This window comes from Mustela erminea, chromosome 7 (assembly GCF_009829155.1).
Source record: "Mustela erminea isolate mMusErm1 chromosome 7, mMusErm1.Pri, whole genome shotgun sequence".
In the NCBI taxonomy this organism is placed as follows: domain Eukaryota; kingdom Metazoa; phylum Chordata; class Mammalia; order Carnivora; family Mustelidae; genus Mustela; species Mustela erminea.
The window spans coordinates 71156735-71179624 of record NC_045620.1 but is presented as its reverse complement, the minus strand read 5'-3'; the positions used below and the strand labels follow the sequence as shown (position 1 = coordinate 71179624).

General features: G+C 36.2%; 1 protein-coding gene and 1 pseudogene across 27 annotated transcripts in view; both read left to right on the top strand.

The window, feature by feature from the left end:
• The window catches only part of NRXN1 (neurexin 1), a 1166070-nt gene that overhangs the window by 328294 nt on the left and 814886 nt on the right, over positions 1–22890 (top strand). The window lies entirely within an intron of this gene.
• Positions 5261–6888, top strand: LOC116595565 (annotated as a pseudogene).

Here is a 22890-nt window from a genome sequence, read left to right as displayed (position 1 = left end):
TTGGGATTTGGTCTTTTTAAATCATTGTTCTACCAGCATCTAGCCCAGGACCAATGCAGGAAATGAGAGGTATACACCCAAATTACATATATGAATGTAATTTAAAATCTGAGAATTAGGTTTTCATACATGTGGACTCAGTAAGTTTTGACATTACAGCAAAGACCAAGAAAACATGGTTATAGTGTCTTACTATGGAGTGCTAGTTTGATTTGGAGATATCCTGCATTCTGATGACCATCCCTTCAAAGAGCAATAGAGGGTCTAGGGACCTCCTACAAATTCAGCGTTTCAGACATCTGTCTTTTTTCAAAGTTTTCTTTATCACCAAGGGGCATTTCTTAAGAACTCTAACTGCAGCAATCATAGTTAACTCCCTTAAATAAATTCTGGTATATAGTAGATTAGGTTTTGAGTTCTGGCTCTGGTCCTCCCTAGCTATATAAGTTTGGGTGAGTTATTTAACCTCTCTGTGTATCACTACTTGCTGTCTGTAAAATATGAGTAAAAATGTCCACCCCAAAGGTTTATGAGGAAAAATTAACTAGGTTTTTTTAGAAGCTCAATAAGATAATGTGTAAGAAACATAGCAATGCCTAATAAATAGCAGTAAATTATTAAATATGACACCTTGGGCTTCTTTCATTTTTCCTTTCCTTAAATCCTCTTGACACTTAGGACTGATGCCACTTGAGTCAGTCAGTGACGTGGCTTCCTGAGCATTAGTCCTTCATGTAGTCCTCATCTGTTTGGCAGAAACAGAGGAGAACACCCTATCTGCAAGAGAAATGAGGTAGTCCTGGCTTCCCTACTTTCCCTTCTTTTAATAGTTATAAACATAAAAGTAGCTATTACCTGTCAGAGGCGTCTTAATGCTACGTATTTATAGTCAGCGCAGAGCAAGGCATGCAACTCTGAAATGCATGCTTCCGGATCTTGCTCTTGGCTCTGATATTTTCTAGAGTCCATTATAAATTAGAGCTCATTTTAAAATAGGACAGGCACATGAAAGACCATTGTAGATTATCCGAACTGCCAAGGTAGAAGTCTGTGGTTTGTAGCTCCAGGGAGATCCATGGTTCCGTGGGCACTCTGCTCTGTGTTTGGGGATTGAAGATGTTATCTGGGAGAGCGGATAGGCGAGCTGTCCTCAGAAGTTGAACGGTCCACTCCAGCCGAATCATCTAGATACAGTTTCTGTGTTCACATCTGTTTTTATGGAGCTAAGCCTTCCATGTGCGTGGAGATAAATACCTATTTGCTAGGGTACAGAGATGGATAAGGTACTTCTGACCAGCACAACTGGATTAGAGTCTGTGTTGTTGAATTCCAGGCTAGAACTGAATTGTGGGCAGAACAGCTGCAAGAATAGGCAGGTGTTGTGCTGCATCTAGCAGTGTCTATCAGGCTGTTCATCTGAGTGTCTGGTTCAGGTTTCAGAGCTGGGGTGGAGGGGAGGGAAGCAGGAAGGAAGGAGAGCTAAGTGGCTCCTGGGAGCTTTTCTCCTGTTTTAGTGTTTCTCTGAACCATAATTATTGTCATATGCTCAAAGACTTGATAGTAGGGACAGAGAATCTCTTTGGTAAAGTGCCTAATCTGTAATTCAGTCTGAGTGTCTTTGGACATTCCGGAGATCCCAGAGAAACTGTAATTAGTGGTTTATAAATGTAAAATAGTGCATTGTGGCTGAGCACAGATTCTTTCTTTACCCTCCTGAGAGCTCTAAGTTCCATGAAAGAAGAATGTAGCCCTTTGATGTAGATAGGAATGCAGATCCCTGTTTCAGCCACGGACCATTGTCCCCACCCTCTTACCAGTAATATTACATAATAGAAGGATCTCATGTGAGCAAGGAGCCCCTGAGGCCTCAGAGCTGTTTTATGTGCTTACAGATGGGTAGAGTTCAAATTACAGGCAGAGTTCAAATTAACTGGAAGGTGCAGCTCTACCTTTTTAAATGCATCTGATGTGTAGCTTTGATTGGAGGAAGGAAGGTAGGCTGAAAGAAACATGTTGGAACCAGTTGTACATAAATTCTGCTCTATTTAATCTGAGGTTTTCTTGAAATAAAGATCTCTACTATAATTTCTCCCAGGGCTCAAGACGTGGCCTAAAAAATACATTAAGAGGAACCATATGTGTATGTGTCTATGTATTATATATGTATATGTGTATGTGTGTATGTATATATATGTGTGTGTGTGTGTAGTATCATTTATACAGGCACTGCATTTTTGATCCAAAATCAGATCACATGCTTCACATATTTTTAGGAAAGCGTGAGTCAAACACATAGACATCCTGTGCAGGCTGCAAATTTGGCACCCTGAGGAGATTAATGATTTAATGCTTTTATAACTTATTCCTTAAACATGTGCCTGTGTTTATTTGTATGGAAGTCTGAGGGCGACTTTGGGCATGGCTAATGGCTTCACTCAGCTTTTAATCCTTCTGTTGTTCCAAGCGTTTCACTGAGGAAGATAGGGAGACCTCAGGAAGGCCAATGAACGTGAATCTGGTTTTGAAATACACAGAGAATTTCAATAAGCAAAGCTAGCCTAAGGAAGGGTTTCAAGATTAGGAGGGTAAACACCTAGGAATTTCCATTATATGAAATTCTGGAAGTTCCAGGAACTTCAATGAAACCTCCATGCTAATAGCCACAACCAAGAAAAACCCAAATGATATTTATCCTAGCAAAAAATATATTTTAAAATGGAAATAATTTAATTTTTTAATAATCATCTTTGCTTGAATATGCTGATTATTCTGCAAGGTGGTTTTCTTTTCTCCCATGTTCAATTCATTATAAGAGTTCATAAACTGGAGTTACACTAAGAGATTTAATGAACAGGGCATAATATAAACAAACATAATTGTGACAGTTGAGGAATGAAGATGAGAAGTCTCCCACCTCACACTGGCTAGTCTCTACATCTCCAATTCTTTGAATATCCTTCAGTATATTCACGATGATGGAAGCTATAGTTTGGTTTTTATTTGTTTTGTTTTGTTTTTTTTTAAACATCTGTGCAACACATCCTAAAGCAAGGATAAGAAATGATCTGTTTTGTTTAATCAACTTACTGTCAAAGGAAGAAGAGAAGGAGGGAGGAGGGGAGAAAGGAAAGGAAGGACATTGAATGTCCATGGCTTTGACAAAAACCAGTAAACCTAACAAGGTTACTGTGTTATCTATTTTCCCTAGTTCCCTCTTGTTTATATCACACACCTGCAGGCACACACACACACACACACACACACACACACACACCCCGTTTTGTATTCATACACAGCACTTGACTTTAAAAAGCTTTGGACTTGAAACCTCTGTTGAAAGGCTCTTATTTTCCTGATACCACAGTTAGTGATGGCCTTTGATTTCTCATCCAGCTTTGGACTCACCATCAATTCCTAAATGAAATTACTGTGTAAAATTGAACATATTACTCAAAGTTTCTGACCCTGGTTGCCCTATGTGTAGCCTAGACACATTACAGATTAATAACTATAGTTTTATTGAGTTATATGTAACAATATAAAGTTTGTTTTTTGAGAATAGAATGACTTCATCTTTTACTAATATGGAAATATGCTTCTCCCTCTACTGCCCATATACCAGCCATGGTCTTGTCTATGTGTCTGTGTCAGTCCATAGCCAACTTCATTGATGGTAATGTAGCTAGACAAATTTTGTGGGCCTCCATACTCACGTATATATATATGCAAAAGATTTATATTACAGCATATGCTTTAATATCTGGTCTCAGAAAGAAGATAAACTTTCCACAGGGGTCTTTCTCCCCCTCTTTGACTCACATACAATGATATATCATTTGATGAGTGCTTAGTATATAATGAGCTAGGTACCAATGTTTATATGCATTTTTACATACTAATTCTTATTAAAGTCCTAAAAGAGGAAACTATTTTTATCTAAAGTCATATCTTTTTTTAATTTAATTTTTTATTTTTTATAAACATATATTTTTATCCCCAGGGGTATAGGTCTGTGAATTGCCAGGTTTACATACCTCACAGCACTCACCAAAGCACATACCCTCCCCAATGTCCATAACCCCACCCCCCTTCTCCCAACCCCCCTCCTCCCAGCAACCCTCAGTTTGCTTTGTGAGATTAAGAGTCACTTATGGTTTGTCTCCCTCCCAATCCCATCTTGTTTCATTGATTCTTCTCCTACCCACTTAAGCTCCCATGTTGCATCACCACTTCCTCATATCAGGGAGATCATATGATAGTTGTCTTTCTCTGCTTGACTTATTTCGCTAAGCATGATACGCTCTAGTTCCATCCATGTTGTCGCAAATGGCAAGATTTCATTTCTTTTGATGGCTGCATAGTATTCCATTTTGTATATATACCACATCTTCTTGATCCATTCATCTGTTGATGAACATCATACATTTGGGGCACCTGGGTTAAAGCCTCTGTCTTTACCTCAGGTCATGATCCCGGGATCCTGGGATCGAGCCCCGCATCAGCTCTCTGCTCAGCAGGGAGCCTGCTTCCCCCACCCCTCTCTGCCTGCCTCTCTGCTTACTTGTGATCTCTGTCTGTCAAATAAATAAATAAAATCTTTAAAAAAACAAAACAAAACAAAACCCATGCATTTAACACCATGTTACTCTGTCTTTCAAAGAATAACAAAAAGAACTACATCCAGTTATAACTAAAGATGTAGAGATCCGAGACCCAAAATATGCTGTCTGTTGGGGAAAAATGAACAGAACAATATATGTATAGATTAAAATTCTAAGTGAAATTCTTCAACCTGATATCAAAACAAGAATTTCTATTTTCAAATGCAAGGTCTTATTATAATAACTGAAAGAAGTCTTAGTCTGGTCTGAAGAAGTACCAATGAACAGTTTATCATCCTATTATTGAGAATCACAGTAAAAATTCGCACTGGAAGCTAAACTATCATCATTATAAATATGGATATTTTTCTAAGTGGAACAGAAATCTGGCTTAGAAATCTGTATAAATAATTGTGTTTCAGTGGAGTCAGAAGGGTTGGGCATGGGGGATGTAGGGAGTGTGGATACTGACGTAGTAGACTTATTAGACTTTCCATTTAATCTTTTAAACCTTAACAAATAATCAGAATTGATGTCTTAAGATTCTTAGAATCTTTAAAGTAATAAATATTTAATAACTTTAATAATTTTTAAATTATTAAATGTCATTTAATTCAGTAATGATAAACATTTTTTTAAAAAGTAACATGTATCCCTCGGATGTGGCTGGAGCTTGAGGCGCGCAGGGCCGGAGACGCCGCAGACCCGGGACCCAGAGCAGCTCGGAGGCGCTGAATAATAGCTCTTCAAGTCTGCAATAAAAAATGGCCTCCAATAAAACTACATTGCAAAAAATGGGAAAGAAACAGAATGGAAAGAGTAAAAAAGTAGAAGAGGCAGAGCCTGAAGAATTTGTGGTGGAAAAAGTACTGGACCGACGTGTAGTGAATGGGAAGGTGGAGTATTTCCTGAAGTGGAAGGGTTTTACAGATGCTGACAATACTTGGGAGCCTGAAGGAAATCTAGATGGTCCAGAGTTAATTGAAGCATTTCTTAACTCTCAAAAAGCTGGTAAAGAAAAAGATGGTACAAAAAGAAAATCTTTATCTGACAGTGAATCTGATGATAGCAAATCAAAGAAGAAAAGAGATGCTGCTGATAAACCAAGAGGCTTTGCCAGAGGTCTTGATCCTGAATGAATAATTGGTGCCACAGACAGCAGTGGAGAGTTAATGTTTCTCATGAAATGGAAAGATTCAGATGAGGCAGACTTGGTGCTGGCAAAAGAGGCAAACATGAAGTGTCCTCAAATTGTAATTGCTTTTTATGAAGAGAGACTAACTTGGCATTCTTGTCCAGAAGATGAAGCTCAATAATTGTTTGCATTGCTTTTTATATATACTTATATATATATATAATCTGGGTCTTTGTTTTTTGATTTATTAGTGTGAAGAAATAACATTCTAATGAAAATCAAGTTTGATATGTTTGTTTTGAAGTAGTATTGGGGGAGTTGTTGGGGTTTTTGCATCTATAGCACTGGTTACTTTAAACAAATAAAAGCTTTCTGTAGTTGCTTCCTTTATCGGAAAAGAATATTTGAGACCATGATATATTATCCCCCTGCATTAGAGAACCTTTTCTAAATGTTGGGGGAAATCTTCATAGTCTTTACTCAGTCAGAATTTGTGTTTAACTCCTATATGCCTAAGGACCATTCTGGGTTTTTTGTTTATTTAGGGGTTTTTTTGTGTGTATACTTAAAATACATAAGTGGTTTTTGTTTTTAACATTCACCAAAACAAAAACAGCATTTTATAACCATGGATAAGCCCATGTTTCTGGGATGCTATCATTTTCAGCATTTTAAGAAATCACTTAAACTAAAGTTTTTCCTGAGGCCTTAACCTTCAAATTTTGTAATTAATTGGACAATTTAAATATAATGTAAACAATTTAAATTGGACAATTTAAAAGCAGCCATATCAGAATCCATATCCTTCTCTACAGCCATATAAACGCAAGTATATTTGCAAGATCCCTGAAAGGAAAATTTTATCACTACCAACAACCTCCCCACCCAAATGACAAAACTAGACAAGTCCTTGTGTGTTTTACTTAGGTAAGCAATACTTTAGTTAAATGGACATGTAAAGGTTCCTTCTAGTGAACCATTCCTTTTTAAGAAGTTGAAGTTCTCTGTGCTGTATTGACTAAAAGGTCACGATTCATGGACTGTCTACAACTTCCTTCATGGAAGCTAATCATAATCAGATGGTTAGAGATGTTGGCAGTTTAGCACCTGCTGGAGTAAATGGGTGGACAGGCTTGTATAATCCAAATTCTTCACCTGCATGTTTTTTCTTTACCCCAGTTCATTCCTGACATGTAGGCTCAGTCTTTTCAGTATTTGAGTTACTGGTTCAGCAGAAACCAGGAAAAACAGTAACTTTGTAGTCAATGTTATCCAACTGTATATTGTTTACTTTATTGTAAATACTGGTAAACAGTGGTCAATAAATAGTTTTATATTCAAAAAAAAAAAAGTAACATGTATCTATTGAATGCCAATTTTGAATTAAGTTCTTACCATGCTAGACATTATAGAGGATACAAAGAAAGGAAATTAAGGAACTAGTTGCCAAGAAGTTAACAATCGAATTTGGGTCCTTATTTATTTATTTATTCCTTTATTTATTTTTTTTAAAGAATTTATTTATTTATTTGACCCATGGGTGCATATTTATACAAATAATTGAATAAAACTAACATGAAGACTCTTTTAGTTAATGGACTTTGTTTTATCTACCATTCTATATCCAGAGCTAAGAACAGTACTAGGACCTAGTAGTTACTTAATAAATATTTAACTAGACTAAACAAATGGAAGAGTGAGAGAGAAATAGTAGTTCTAATAAGTAATGGAAAAGATATCACAAATATCTCTTAGTAGTACCCAGCTAGTATAGGATTAAATGTCAAATTAACTGTAAATCGCTAAGGAGTTCGAAGTATGACAATTGAGAGGATTAAAATCAATTATGTTTCTGAAGGTTCCCATCATGTTGTCTGACCTTTGCTAAATCCTAACAGTTGTCAGTTCCCCAAATCCAATATAATAATTGAGTGAACCATATCTTTTCCATATCCAGTGATATATATGTGGGTGGAGATAGACATAATAATTTAGGTAAACTAGAAGGAAATAAAGTCTTGTATTCATAACTAATGTGTTGGCAGATTAGGAGACTACTTGCTTATTGAGTAAATTTATTTCCTTTGTTTTCAGTTCATGATTTATTAATTATTTTTCACCCATATTCTATTGTTTTGTTTTCCATTATTAACCAATTGTTTCTTTGAGTATCTCTTTTTCGTCAGTAATTTGTGTTTTTATTTAGTCAGTATTGCATAGATTCCTTCCAAATATCCTGTGTATTGCAGCTTCTTAAATACTTCTCCTTTGCAAAAAGAAATTAGTTTGGTTTGATCTGTGGTAACCTTCTACACTCTGAAATGGTTGTTTTATATCAGGCTCTTTTTTGGCAATTCTGTTATATATTTGTACACTGAAGTGTTAAACTATGCAAATTTCAACTGGAAAATCATATAAGAGCATAGTATTTAAAAAACAAACAAACACCCAGGGCGCGTGGGTGGCTCAGTCATTAAGCGTCTGCCTTAGACTCAGGTCGTGATCAAGGGATCCTGGGATTGAGCCCCGCATCAGGCTCCCTGCTCAGCAGGAAGCCTGCTTCTCCCTCTCTGTCAAATAAATAAATACTATTTAAAAAAAAAAAGCACTGCTCTGTCACATAGAATAGATATTTGGACTTCAATTTTTATACTTGCATTACATTTTCATTCCTTTTGTTTATATCAGTCATCACACACATTGGCTATTTCTTGTCAGATACTTCACTAGGTGTGTTAGGGCTAAAAAGTGTGATTCATGTTTTCTAAACTCAGGAACGTTTATCCTTATGGTAGTGACAAAATATGCACATATTGTTTGAAAAAATAACTATACAGAGGGATGTGGGTACAGTAAGTGTCAAATGAGTAGTTCTAAAAAAGAAGTGCTTTTAGAGTTCAGGCAACAATAACTTTGGAAAAGAGATCAGTAAGTATGGAATCTGATGACAGGTAGGGGTAGGGACTTAATAGAAAAGGTGAAAACTGAGCCAGGCCTTGAGGGATGGATGGAGAAAAGTAGAGAGTGTTTCATGTGGGTATAGGCAGAGATAATGTGGCAGGTTCATTGAGCAAAAAGGCCATAAAGCATGAAACAGTAGATAGAGAGTTTACTATGTTATCAAGGATGAAATTCATTGTGGTGAGTATTAAAAGGTGTCTGGAAAATTTAGGTTGAAGATAGGATGTTGTGGGAGCTACTTAAATTTCTAGAAGTAGATGGCATATTTATGAACCCTGTCTCTATGTGGTAATAATAATATTTCAAAGCAAGTTCCAGCTTACAAGTCCCTTTTATATATCCAGTTTCTCAGGTGATATATACAGAAACCCTGTAAGAAATATTCTTAAAGTTAAAATCGTAGATTATAGAAACTGAGGGTCAAACAATAGAGGTTTACCCAATGTCACAGATCACACAGATGTGAATCCAAGTGTGACCTTAAATCCCATGTTTGGCTTACTACTCCACTCTACTTATGAGAAGATGACTATTAATCATTATCATCTGACTAAGATGGAATGAACTCATTTCTGAGAGATAACCCATTAGAACAGAAGGAGTGTGATCACCCTTTGAGGAGAAGAGGTTGCTTAATATACATCCTCTCCATTGTTTTCAATACAGTGAATCATTTATGCTTCTGCTGCTTTGATCAATAAACAGAGCATATATGGATTTTAACCTGAATTTCTCTGGAGATGCTGCAAATTCCTTTCTATGTCATTATAACATATAATTAAATAGTTTCAACTTTTCTGATTTCATATTCCTTTCATATGCTGAATTGTTATAACATCTTTATGATTTAAATACACCAGGTATCATTATACCCTTTTAACAGATGCCCATTTAACAGATGTTTGAGGGCAAAAAGAGAACAATCTACCCATCACCTGACTCTTATTGGTGGTGGAACCAAGCATCCTGACTCTCAGGTCAACTAACAGTCTATGATTTTAGGCTGCTGCCTAGGATACTCATCATCATAGTTTGCATTTGGTAGGACAATTTATCAGCATGTATGAGAATATATGAAAGTATCTGTTGAGACTTTAGTATATTTGGATTATTCCTGAAATTTGCAATTTCTAACTGAGCTTCAGGCCTTTTTATCATTGTAGTTGGTGCTATAAAATGAACAAATTAACATTAATCTATTTTTAGCTCATGTAACCATGTACTATGAAACTTAATCATGACTTAGGTTTGCTGGAGGGAGGGTAGTAACTTTTACTTCCAAGATGAGTTGTACAGCAGAATGGCCATGATTCTGATGTTGGACATATACCAACCTAGCTTCTAAAAAAGTGTTAGAGACAAGAAGGGGTTATCTTCCTGGGCAATGACACTAAAAAGAGACAAATTTCCCATAATATATTACAGTGGGGTCTGATTTATAGCTTTCTTCTCTCCCCTTCTAGCTGAATGTGAAAGATTTCATTTGGCCTCTTGTAATTTCCAGGAGGATTAAAGTACAAATTGTATAGCCAAGGGAGCCATCCACGGCAATAGAATAGAGTTAGTTAACCTTGACTAAAGTTAATTTAGCTACTGGAAATGGTGACAGGCAAGGGTTAGGAAGGCAGATGCCAGTTCGCACTAATTGTCATATATCTTGCCACGTTCCCTAATGTTTCAACTTATTTGCTTCCTATTTTTAAAGTAAAAAACTGTGTACCTTATTTACTGCTAGATACTAATCCTATAGCTTGCTCATCTCTCTGTTCCATTGATATTTATATGATCTTTGTCACAGATGTGATCGTGTAATTCAAATTCAGAGAGACTTTAATTTACTGTACATTGGGTGACAATAAAAATATCAAAGCACATCACATTGCCTTTCTGTTACACTCTTCAAGAAGAACAGGGATCTTAACAACGTTTGATTTTGGTTTAGGAATAAACTCATCTAGTTCAGGTGATTCCTCAATAGACCAAACAGCTTTTTATATTTGTATGTGATGTTATGTTTTGGCAAAATTCAGTTGCTAATTAGAGGTAGAATAGTCTCTACGGTTTTTTGCTAAGTACCTTTAGACACACACATACACACATGCACACCCTGTGCTCCTAACCTGTTTCTTTCTTACATGTGTATGGATTGGAAGTGGAAGAGAACTTATGATGTGTGTTTGAAAGGGACAGGAGGCTTTGGTTTTTTTCTCTCTCTGAGCTGACTTTAACACAGGGTCAAGCCAGTCACTCACAGCTGGCTGAAAAATCCTACATAGGGAACATCTGCCAGCACAGCACTTGCCAGGTCAGGCTTTGTGGATCCTGTAAAATGTTACTGTTTAAAGGCTCCTGATAAAATTCTGTGGTCCCGTGTTACATTAGAATAAGATTGTTTCTAAATGGACACAGGGTTAAATTATCCATTGTAATTGTCATATTTTAAATATAACTATCAGAAACACAACCACAAAGGATGTAAAGCCATATTTTTAGAATAGGAAACAAAATGAGTAGAAGACTTCATTTTCATCAAAGGAAATATTTAGATTTGAATAACTGGAGAACAGCTTTTTGGGGGTTACAACCTTTCCCAGAGGAAAATTAAAGTTAAGGTATTTCCTATTAGCACTGCCTTTTGCTAATTAGGCTGGTCCCCTTCAATCGACACTGTAGTCGTGAGGTTATACAGGGACACAAAGCCACCAAGCTCACAGGGCAGGGGAGCAGCTCAAATAAATTCTGCGTATGGGAGTTAAAGTGCTGAAATGATGATCCTCTGATCTAAGGGCCAGAGTGAGAACCCTGTTGTGATTTTTGGTATTAGGAGACAAAGATGTCATCTATTTTGTGTGATCTATTAGTGTTGTTAGAAGAATCAAATGAGATAATGTATCTAAAAGCCCTTTGAAAAGTGTGAAAAGCTATATAAGGACACAGGGGGCCTTGTTTGACCTACATTATACCAAGATCTTTGATTAGCTGAGAAGCTGACCACAGAGTAACTGAGACTGAACTACCATCAAACTTTGATAAAGGAGAGCTTCATGAAAGGGGTGAATTTGTTTATTAAATTTGATAACCCTGAAAGCTTTCTTTAAATTTTAATTTAAGTTCGTATAATTGAAAAGTGTTTTTGAAAAGTAGTGATTATTTTTATTGCTTTGGTATATAGAGTGGCAGCATCAGAAAGGAAGGGGAAGGTTTTGGAATCTGACTTCTCTTTTTTTGGAACCTCATTCCTGTAATTTATTGTGTGATCTCAGCCAAGTTAAGTTCTCTGAACCTGTAAAATAGATTATGCGTTGTATTTTTTGAAGATCATGTGATTTAACATAATATATAGTACTTAACATGTTTCTAGTAGTTAGTGAGCATGGAGGTAAATCTAATTTCCTTTTACACCTGTAGTAATATAGATTAGTGTTGCGCGAAGTGCAGTATCTGAACCAACATTTTAGAATTACCTGGAAGGATAAAAATGCAGATTCCTGAGGCCTGTTCTAGACCTTCTATAGGTGGAAGCTAGGAATACGCTTTTCGGTAAACATTCCAGATAATTAAACTTACCGTAGTCAATGACTATCGATTTAGATAGAAACTTTAATAGAAGCTAGTATTTACTGAGCAAGGTTGTTCAGTTTGAGAATATAGTAACTGACCCAATAACTGCATGGAAGTTTCTAATTTCTATTTTATGTTAATTTTGTCTGTTTTGCTATCATTTCTTCTTTATCCCAAAGACCAGGAGAACCATTAAATATTTCTTTTAATTAGGGGACTTAGTAAGTAAAGGTTTTCAAGGTCTTAACTGTTATTATAATTTAGCAGTGGATATGGATGCATGCAGAAAGGAAATTAATAAGCAATAAAGCATATTGAATTTGTCATCTCAAAAAAACAGTTTAAAGTTGATAATCAGACTAACAGAGGTCAAATAAAGATTTGTCCCTTCTTTACCAAAAAAAACCACAGAAGGAATAGAAAAGTTTAAGCTAGGTGCTTAGCATCCCTGCCCCATGTGTTCTCTTACCAGCAAAGAATTGGACATACATTTTTAAATAAGATTTTATTTATTTATTTGACAGAGAGAGACACAGCAAGAGAGGGAACAGCAGCAGGGGGAGTGGGAGAGGGAGAAACAGGCTTCCCGCTGAGCAGGGAGCCCAGAGCAGGGCTTAATTCCAGGCCCTGGGATCATGACCTGAGCTGAAGGCAAATGCTTAACTGGTTGAACCACCCAAGCGACCCTGGACATACATATTTAATATTGATAAGCTAAATGTTGAGTCCTTTTATTTTTGACATTTTTTAATGTTTACTCATAAATCCTTCAAAGATAGGTAAAGTATATTTAGGCTGAAAACTATGTCAATTTGACTTTAACCTAAAAGTTTGAACCTTATCCAAAGATTAAACTATGAAATTGTGGAGAGTATTAATGACATCTAATAGCTTGTTGAAAAGTACAGAAGTCAAACTTAGGAATAAGCAGATCAAGAATAAGGTTTATAAGGATCCCTCTGTACAGAGAGAAGGTGTGTGTGTTGGAGGGGCGGGTGCCTCAAGAATGAGAAACCAGTATATATTTATAGCAGTGGGAATTGAAATAGTCTCCATAGTGGTCTGAAGTTAATATATCATATGATCAAGATATGAGTTTATAAATTTCATTTCTTTTGCAGCTTGCTGAAATATCAAGGCCCTTGACAGTTATCAGGGATACCAATTATCTGTTCAGGAGGTTCTTTCCTAGCATGTGGTTGACAATTGAATTACTTTAAGTAGTAATATAAGTCTACAGCTCCTTTGAAAACTCCCTGTTCACCCACAATGTGAAGTTGCAAGTAGATGACTTTCCCTGCTCTCCCTATTTTCACTTTCCTTTCTTTATATAGGAAAGCCTTGCTTAGTTATTGCATATGTTCTCATGGATGCTTTCTAGCCAGAAATTCAGATGGCCCTAGATATTCCCTTACTCTTTGAATTATGAGCATAGTCTTAGTGTGCCTGGGTGGCTCAATCAGTTAAGCCTCTGACTTCAGCTCAGGTCTTGCTCCTGGGGTCCTGGAGTCGAGTCCGATGTCCAGCTCCCTGCTCCCCTGCCTGGCCCTCCTCCAGCTTGTGTTCTCTCTCTCTATCTCTGACAAATAAATAAAAATAAAGTCTTTAAAAAAAAAAAAAAGATTGTGGTCTTACTCATGTCAACTCAAAATACATCCTTTAGAATGGGATTCTGGGAAACTGGACCAAAACAATGCCTCCATTCCAGCTGAACTCTTGATATTCTTGTGATCTTAGAGGACTGTCCCAGTCTGGCAGATGATGTCCTCCTTCTAGGAAGGTACAAATAATTTAATGCAAGCCAAAGTTTTAACATCTTGGAATAGAACCAATGGGTAGTTCATTCTTCAGACATAAAATAGTACTTACACAATGGGTCAAGTAATCTGCCAGAATCAATTTAGAGCAGAGGTACCAAGCTGGAGGGAGAACAAAAAAACAATCTTGTTTTGTTTGTTTGTTTGTTTGTTTAGATTACTCTCAATCTTCCTGGTTTATTTCTTCAGGCTTAGGTAGGGTGCCTGGATTCCTGTCTGTGACTATTATTCTATACAAATTGTCAATGGTGCCTCTTCTCTAAAGTGTTTCCTTCTCCAAAAGTATTCCAATTTGGATGCTAAATTATGTAGCCACCCTTGTCAGACTACACAAATTACTTCCTTTGGGAAGCCTTTTCTGATTCTCTGGAGCCAGAATGGATTCCCTTATTGTACTCTCTCATAGAACCATGCATTTCTACTTCACTGTATTTATCATAAGAATAAGTAATTTTTGGTAACCATAGACTTAATATATTTTTCCCTGCTAGACTATAAGCCTGATAAGGACAGAGTCTCTTTATGGTTGAGGGTGGCATCTCAATGCTTAACCAGTATGTAACAGGCATTCAGTAAATGTTTTTTGAACAAATGCATGTATATATTGCATGCCATCTACCAGGACTAAGCTCCTTCTTCAATTAGTAGACCTATGTGGTCACCAATGGAAGAATCTAATGCCATCTGTCAATACTGTGAAAGGGGTCTGTACTGTCCTTAACATGTCCAGGAAGCTCCTCTAAATGCTCTCGGGAGGCCAAGAATGGAGGAAAATCCCCTTTAGACTAAACCACCAGAAAATCTGCTGTTTGGGACCTGGGTTCCCCTTCATGAAAGCTAGAGACCACAGCACAGAGAAGCCTTTTGTGGGTTCCGAGGAGACTTTCTGGGTTTGAACTACTTCTGGGGGCTTAGTGGTCTTGACTCTGGCTTCATGGCCTTCAGCTTATTCCACCTAACTCGGGACCCTGCTCTGGCTCCCAACTTGAGTAGTTTTACAAAAAGAAAATTTAAGAAGAGACAGAGGGGCTGCAGTGAGGAATGTAGAGAAGTAGAATATATCCTACTGATACACCATAGATTTTCTCTTGCTGTGTGACCTTATACTTCTCATCCTGATATACAGAATTATTTTGAACAAGGGTACCATAACCTATGGGGAAATGAGTCTTGCCTTGCATAACTTAGGTACTTACTGTCATTGAGCCCTACATTTCAAGTTCATGCAAATCCTCTGAAACTGTGAAGCCTGTCTTTCTCCAGGTTCTTCAAATCCTTTATCCTGGTAGTGGGGACCTGGCAGGGAAACCATAGCCTTGATGCCAATAATAAGAACCAAACAATCTTATCACAAAAAGAATTAATTGGACAATAAGAGTAAATGCTGAACTGTGCACACTAAGCCTATAGAATTCCAGCTGAATGCTGATAAAATTGGCATTTTAGTTATCGTGTGCAGTCCTTTCAGTTACAATTGCTATGATACTTTCGGAAATATTGAAAATGGTTCATGAACCACCAATACCTGCTTATCTATTCCCTGAGTACCTGAGGAGCCTAGATTAGGAATCATTACATGAGATTACCTCTAAATTTTTATTTCAGCTCTTTCCTCAACTGTAGATTCATTTTTATCAGTTTTAATTTTCAGCATTGGCTAGCGTAGGAACAGATGCCCTTGCGATAGTTTTCTTAGGTTAGTCCTAAAATACTAAAGAGCGGTCTATTCCTATATAAGTCAGAGGTGAGTAGGCTGCTTTTATATGATAACCTGCAATCCTTATGAAGTGCATAATGTTCATTTAGCAATCTGCATTTTTAAGCATAGGGTACGTAGTAACAAAAGGCAACTGTAACATCACTGGTTGGAGATTAATGCAAGTATAACTGATAACTGAGATTTAAATGCAAGTGACATAATACAACACAGGAAACTCTAAGATTTAACAGAATCTGAAAATCTGAATGATGGAAGACTTTATCTCTAGGCAAAGAATGAAGAGGGAAACATTTTTCAACTAGATTGGATATTCTCTTCTGTATGAGTACCCACAGTTCATTGCCCCTGGTTTCTTCTGGATCGATCACATTGTTCTAAATGAATGATGCTGTCAGAGTTTTAAAGAATGACAGGGAGTTCTGCAGTCAGGTCTGGATATAATGAAAATGCCCTAGCAGCTTCCTTGGCTTCATCAGGGCAGCAGGATTAAATTTGAGCCCAAATTTTGAAGTGATAAAAAGCTGTTTGACTTCATTTTCAATATGTTTATCAGAAGAAAGCTGAAAGTACAAGATAACTCCTACAAGAAATTTGGAAGTTGAAATGGGTATCAGAACCGGCTGAAAGGAGTCTGCTGCAGTTGAACGTTACTCACATTTCCACCGCCAAGAACTGGCACTGCACTTTTCTTCCAGAATTATTTTTAACTAGCTTGGAAGTCATCCAGGTTTGAATCTCCCAAAAGCAATTTTGTAAATGTGAGAGGGGCTAACTGGGTTCTGATTCAAAAGACAGGTGCACCTGGATGTCTTTTGTACAACTGTGAAAATCCACAGGATGGTCCTCGCTTATCATTCCACAGTGGAACAGCTTAAGTGTGAAATGCAGTTTCTTCCAAAGGTGATGAAAGCCAGCAAGACAGATCAAAGTTAAGCTAAGCAAATACATACACCCCTATTTTCCTTTTCTCCTTCCTCGGAAAAATATCTAGACAACAAGGTGAAAGACTTATGACCGGAAACATGAGAGACAGCTGCATATACCTAACAGAAATTACGGTTGTCACTTTAAACCTATCTAAACGATGTGCAAGTTCATTTGAAATGTCATGAGATAAACTGGCTACTCCCAGCTCATAGTCATTCAAATTTTGTGAAACAAGGAAAAATAGGAGGCTTCCTGTTAAATAATGAGGCAAAAGATGGTAGACTCTGAAATGGAAAATACTGCAGATGATGCTTGATGAAGTCTCCCTGACGTTTAATAGAGGTGTTTGCTTTGGATAAATGAACCAGAATGTGCCCCATGCATCATGTGATTATTGCCTTAAAGGTCTTCTCAAACTCAAAATAGGAAATGAATAGATGACTCAGTAGGTAGACAGATTAAAAAGTACCTTAGATCCTAGACTGTTTGTTAGTTAAAGGAGAGGTCACTCATGTTTCTTTGATCATGGAAATGTATTTTAAAGATTTACAAAGAAAGGAAGAAGATAGTAATCATAGTGTTCTTGAAATAGCTGCATGTTCCAGGGTTCAAGAAAGAACAAGAACTTCATGATAATCCCGTCAGTCTACAGACAATGCGATGGGCTTCGGCTCCTGGAAGGTTGACTCAGATCCACGGCAGAATCTGGAGGACCACTGATCTAGTACTCTTCGACTAATTAATTTGAGTGTTCAATTTGTCTCTCTTTTTTATACGTGATTTTTCTTCTTTCCCTTCTATTATCAGCTGAGTTCTTTATCTCTCAGCTTGATTCTGTTGAACAGATGCTGATAGGCTGAGTATATTAACATTCTCCCGATCAGAGCAGATCTTTTATCTGTGGGTACATGATAAACCAAAGGCCAGCTTCTGTAAGGACCTTCTTTGAATCAGGTGATCCGTGGGCAATCAGGTGTGGCGAGAGAGGTGACAGCCAGCAGCGGGCTTATGTACATGGGAAGGAAATGTGAAAATGAGGTTGAAGGTTTAACTGGTATTCTGAGGCTTGGCTAATCTATTTTTCCAAAGGGATTTAAGAAAAACCTTATATGCTGGGTGTTGAAAATAATTCAACTCCATAGGTCAGGAGATTTCAAATAATTTGAAATTATGATGGCCATGATATACTTCATAATGAAGTATAAAGGAAGAAGCATGTTACTCTCATATTTGTTGAGTATTTACTATGTACCATGTACTTTGCTAAATATTTTTATACATCATTACATGTAATTCCCACTATACAGCTTTCAAATGCATTGATAGGTTTAATACAACTATTGACACTATTGGTTGATTAAATATAACCTATTATAAGCAATGGAATTGTATCTATATGTTTAAATAAAATTGACAAAACATGCACCAGTTGAATGAGGAGTCAGAAGTTTGGTCCATTAGAGTATGATAAAAATAAGTTTGCTAAAGCATTAATCTTTGTCTTATATTTTGTTACAATCATTGATTTTGTCAAAATATCAATTTAATACAAAACTAGATAATTAATTATTCAATTATGAGTTACAGTAGATTTATACTAGAAAACAACCATCCCTGAGGGGTTTTATGTTTCTTATATATAAGTTATATAAATATATGCGTGTGTATATATCTATATCTATATATATATTTAAATATTATTGTGCTGCATATCTTCAGGCAACTCATTTTACCTTTTTGAAGGTCAGTTTCTTTAGCTATAAAAGAATTAGCAATTTCTGCTTTATCTAACTCACAGGTTTTGGTGAAAAGAGATGAAAAATTAAAATTAGTAAGTTATAAATTATAATATATATTGTTAATGAGCCACATTAGTTGATAGGAGGACAGATGTTTTGTTATTCTTATTAGTATTCACCTTGTACTATGTTGTGTTTTGATAAATTATAAGTATTAAGGAAAAGGAATTAAAGTGAAAGAAATAAAATACAGAGCTTTAAAATATCTGTATAAGACAGAAACTATAATTTACATATATAAATTAGGGCTAGTGATGGAAACACCTACGTTATATTATCTCACATGATTTTGTAATATAATACTTGGAAATTTACCTCAAAGTGAAATCACTATTTAACCTCTAAATTAATGCCTTCAAATCTTTTAAATGTTTTTAAAAGTACTCTATAGTATACTGATCAAATGATCTGTTCCGTGTTCTTTTATTTTTCATTTTTTTAAGATAACATAAACTTTATACTCCTTTATAAATAACTGTAAAGGGCTTGCCCAAAAGATGAACAATATATATATTTGAAAAAAATGAGACTTGACCCAATTGTGAACCATAAAGAGGATAGCTTGAAAAATAGTTCAAAGGGACTGTATTTGGATTGGTGGAGATCTGTGATAATCCATTTTAGTTCCATATTAGTACAAGGGAGTGCTAGTATTGGTCACCAGCTCTATTCTAGAACCTGATCCATTTTACACATGTCTATAACCAGAAAAGTTTCCGTTTATATATCAGTATAACACAGCCTGATTTGTGAACACTGGAACAGAAAGACGGAATTTATTTATTTATTTATTTATTTATTTATTCACTTACTTACTTACTTATTTACTTGTTTATTTATTTATATTTTTAAAGAACATTTTATTTATTTATTTGCCAGAGAGAGAGAAAGTGCACAAGCAGGGGGAGCAGTAGGGGAGAGGAAGAAGCAGGCTCCCTGCTGAGCAGGAACCTGGGATCCTGACCTGAGCCAAGGCAGATGCTTAACTGAGTGAGACACCTAGGCATCTCTAGAACCACCAGAAATTACATGAGCTACATATATAAACTCAAAAGTTATATACCTTTTAGTCCAATCATATTTTGTATTATGATTTTACTTTCTTTTATTTTCTAGTAAAGCTTAACATTCTAGGCTCTGGGTTTAAATCATGCCTAAATCCACCACTTAGCAGCTTAGGCAAGTTTCTTATTCATCCTGTTTCTATTTTCTTAGATGTAAAATGGGTTAATATAATATATCTCAGAGGCTGGTCCACAGGATTAAAGTGTATACTCTATCATCTATATTAAATTCTTAGCATGAAGCCTGGCAGCTAATAAGACTCAACTATAGTTAATCGTCCTCATTGTTGCAAAGCACAGGTCTTGCTTTATTTTCTTTTAAAGTGCATGGATACTTTAAGGGCCTTCATGTCACTCCATGGGTTTCAGTACTTAGACAAGGGTCTGTTTGAGCAACCACTGATCACCAAAATAGACCTGATAGGAAACATCCCCAAACACACTATAATATTTGAATAAATCTTATAAAAGAGGGTACTTACACACCTTTCTCTTTCCTTTTTTTTCCCCTCACCTGAAATAAAGTTTTAAGACAAGATTGTTCCTTCCCTTTAATTGTCCTCCTGACATTTAGAACTACATAATGCAGAAATCAGCTTACATTTGTTGAAAGGTTGGGGAGGGACAGTCAAGTATACACCAAACTGAGAAGGCTATTTGAAACCAGAAAACAAAGCAAGCCACTCCTACAGTCATAAGAACTTACTGCAGTCATAAGAACACAATTCCTTTGTATTATTAAACATACTCAACTTCTTTATAGGTCAGTTTTAGTCTTGCTCCCCCCACCCATGCCCCCTCTTACTATTAGAAATTGTTTTTGCTTTTTCTCAGTGAACAGCCCTGAGATAATAGGTATTTTTTAAACTGTTTGTCCTTGGAAAGCTTTAGCGTCTATTATTATTTTGCTTTGCTGTAAAATCTACCTTATTTACAATTAAATGAAATATGCAATCTTAACAGTAATAAAGTCCTTTACCAAAACGTTTGAGAATTTCACAAGCTCTTTATTCTTACCGTTGTTGGTAGTTTCTTTCTCTTTTCCTCCCACTGGGGGTTTAGCTGTTATCTCTTGTTCAGACCTTGTTATTAACAAGGGGGGAAACGAATAAAATAAAAGGGCTATTTTGATAGGAGTAGAGATAATAGAGAACTCTGAACAAATATTTGTGTGATTGTTTTCAACATTTGGGAAATAATTATAATACTGACAATGACTATTATTTTTCTGCTATACGTTGCTATAAAAGATGGTTCAATTTTTTAAAAAGCAAAATATATTTGCCACAGTTTTTTATTTTAGTGAACTCATCCAAGGAATTAGCTAAAAAATGAGTAATCATATAATGTGAATACAATGATGTTGTTTCTTGACGAAGAGATGTTTAAAAACCTGAGAAAATATGGTAGATTATTACTGTTTTAAATTATTTAATCTGAGCTATGAAGGTCAAGGTATTATAAATTCACAGAAAGCTATGCATACATCTACATACACAGGAAATATTTTCCCTATTCTTCTCTGAATTATATTGAGAAGATGAGATATGTAGTTTTGCAAAGCTTGTAATGGAGAACTGGGCTATTTATGTCACTCAATCAGATATGCCTTGTTATCTGTGTTTTATGCATGGTGAACACATTATTTTTTTTAACCAAAACATCTTTTTTTTTTTAAGATTTTATTTATTTATTTGACAGACAGAGATTACAAGTAGGCAGAAAGGCAGGCAGAGATGGGGGGGGGGGGAAGCAGGATCCCTGCTGAGCAGAGGCTCAGATCCCAGGACCCCAAGATCATGACCTGAGCTGAAGGCAGAGGCTAACCCACTGAGCCATCCAGGCACCCCTTAACTACAACATCTTTTAAGACCAACATCTTTTCAAACTTTTTGCCCATAGGATGATTCATGAAATGGTCTGTAGGACACTTAATAAATGTTGTTTGGGAAGGGAGTTCCATGTGCAGATGTTTGGAAACACTGGCTTAAGCAAAATTACACTCACTCATTAGGGCTTTGTATATAATAACAGGCACGGTGAATTCCTAAGACCATGTAACATTTCCAGAACTCACTTAGCCATATAATGGTTTTTCCTTAAAATACCTTTAGGTGTTATTTTCTATGAAACAATCTTTTCAGAAATCAAGTTAAAGAAGCCTGACATTGTAACTCTCATGTTCAGTCATTGGTGTACAGTTAAAGACAAATTATTAACAATTATTTTGTATTGAATATTTATCAAATATATGAAAAAGCAACCATAGTCAAGCATTGGTAACCTATGAGGGACTCGATATGAATGATTGTTATAGTCAATATACGAATTCTGATTGGGAAGATAAATAAGAACATTGCAAGACACAACTAGAAAAATGGCAGAAGAGAGAAGAGAGGAGAAAATGTGTTTACCATTCTTAAGGGATTTTTGACCTATTATAGGCATCCAAGAATTTGAGGAGACATAGATGTTATAATGTGATGCAAACACTGAATGGGGAGATAAACAGAATGTGTCCTAAGGCTCTTTCAGTCCCTTGCAATCTAATGATTTGTATGCATAAAAGTGTCAGAGAATAATACATGAATATAGGCAATCAAGTACTAAGACTATTAACAAAATATAGTAGAAATAGAATACAATTTGGAGAAACACAAACTCCAAATTGATGATATAAATCCAAGAGAGAGATTAACTTTCCTGAGCCTCAGCATCCCAATCTGTAAAATGGTCCTAAGAATTGCTATCCCTCTGTGGAAAGTAAAGGAGGTACATGATATATTGGACCAGCACAGTATGTAAATGCAGGCAGGCTGGGTCTGAAGGCATGAGATGAGGGTCCCAAAGGACCAGCCAAGATGGTCATTGGCTTTGTGATAGATAGAAATCAAACCAAGCCCAAGAAAGTGAAAACAAAAGTTTATTGAAGAGCATGATAGACAGAATAGCAGATTGAGTGGGAGACTTGGAAAGAAAAGGAGAATGAATCTCATCATTCCATAGGGTTAATAGTTGATATTAGACAGGGGTCTAGGATATGTGTTCCTTCAGGAATCCAGAGTAGGGCACAAAGGCAAGAGTCAGGTGAACAATGGGTGTTACTGCATAAATCACTGAAGGCAGGGGTTGTTGATGCCAGCATCAGGGGAGGTTTGTTCAAAGCTAATGTCCTGGAACATATTTAGGATCTGGCTCTTTTTAGATGTTATCAGGTGTTTGGAGTTTAGGACAAACTCAGAGAATCATTAACTTTCATGCTTCCCCTTTGAAGTGGCTTCTTCTTTGGCTTATTCAGAGGCAAA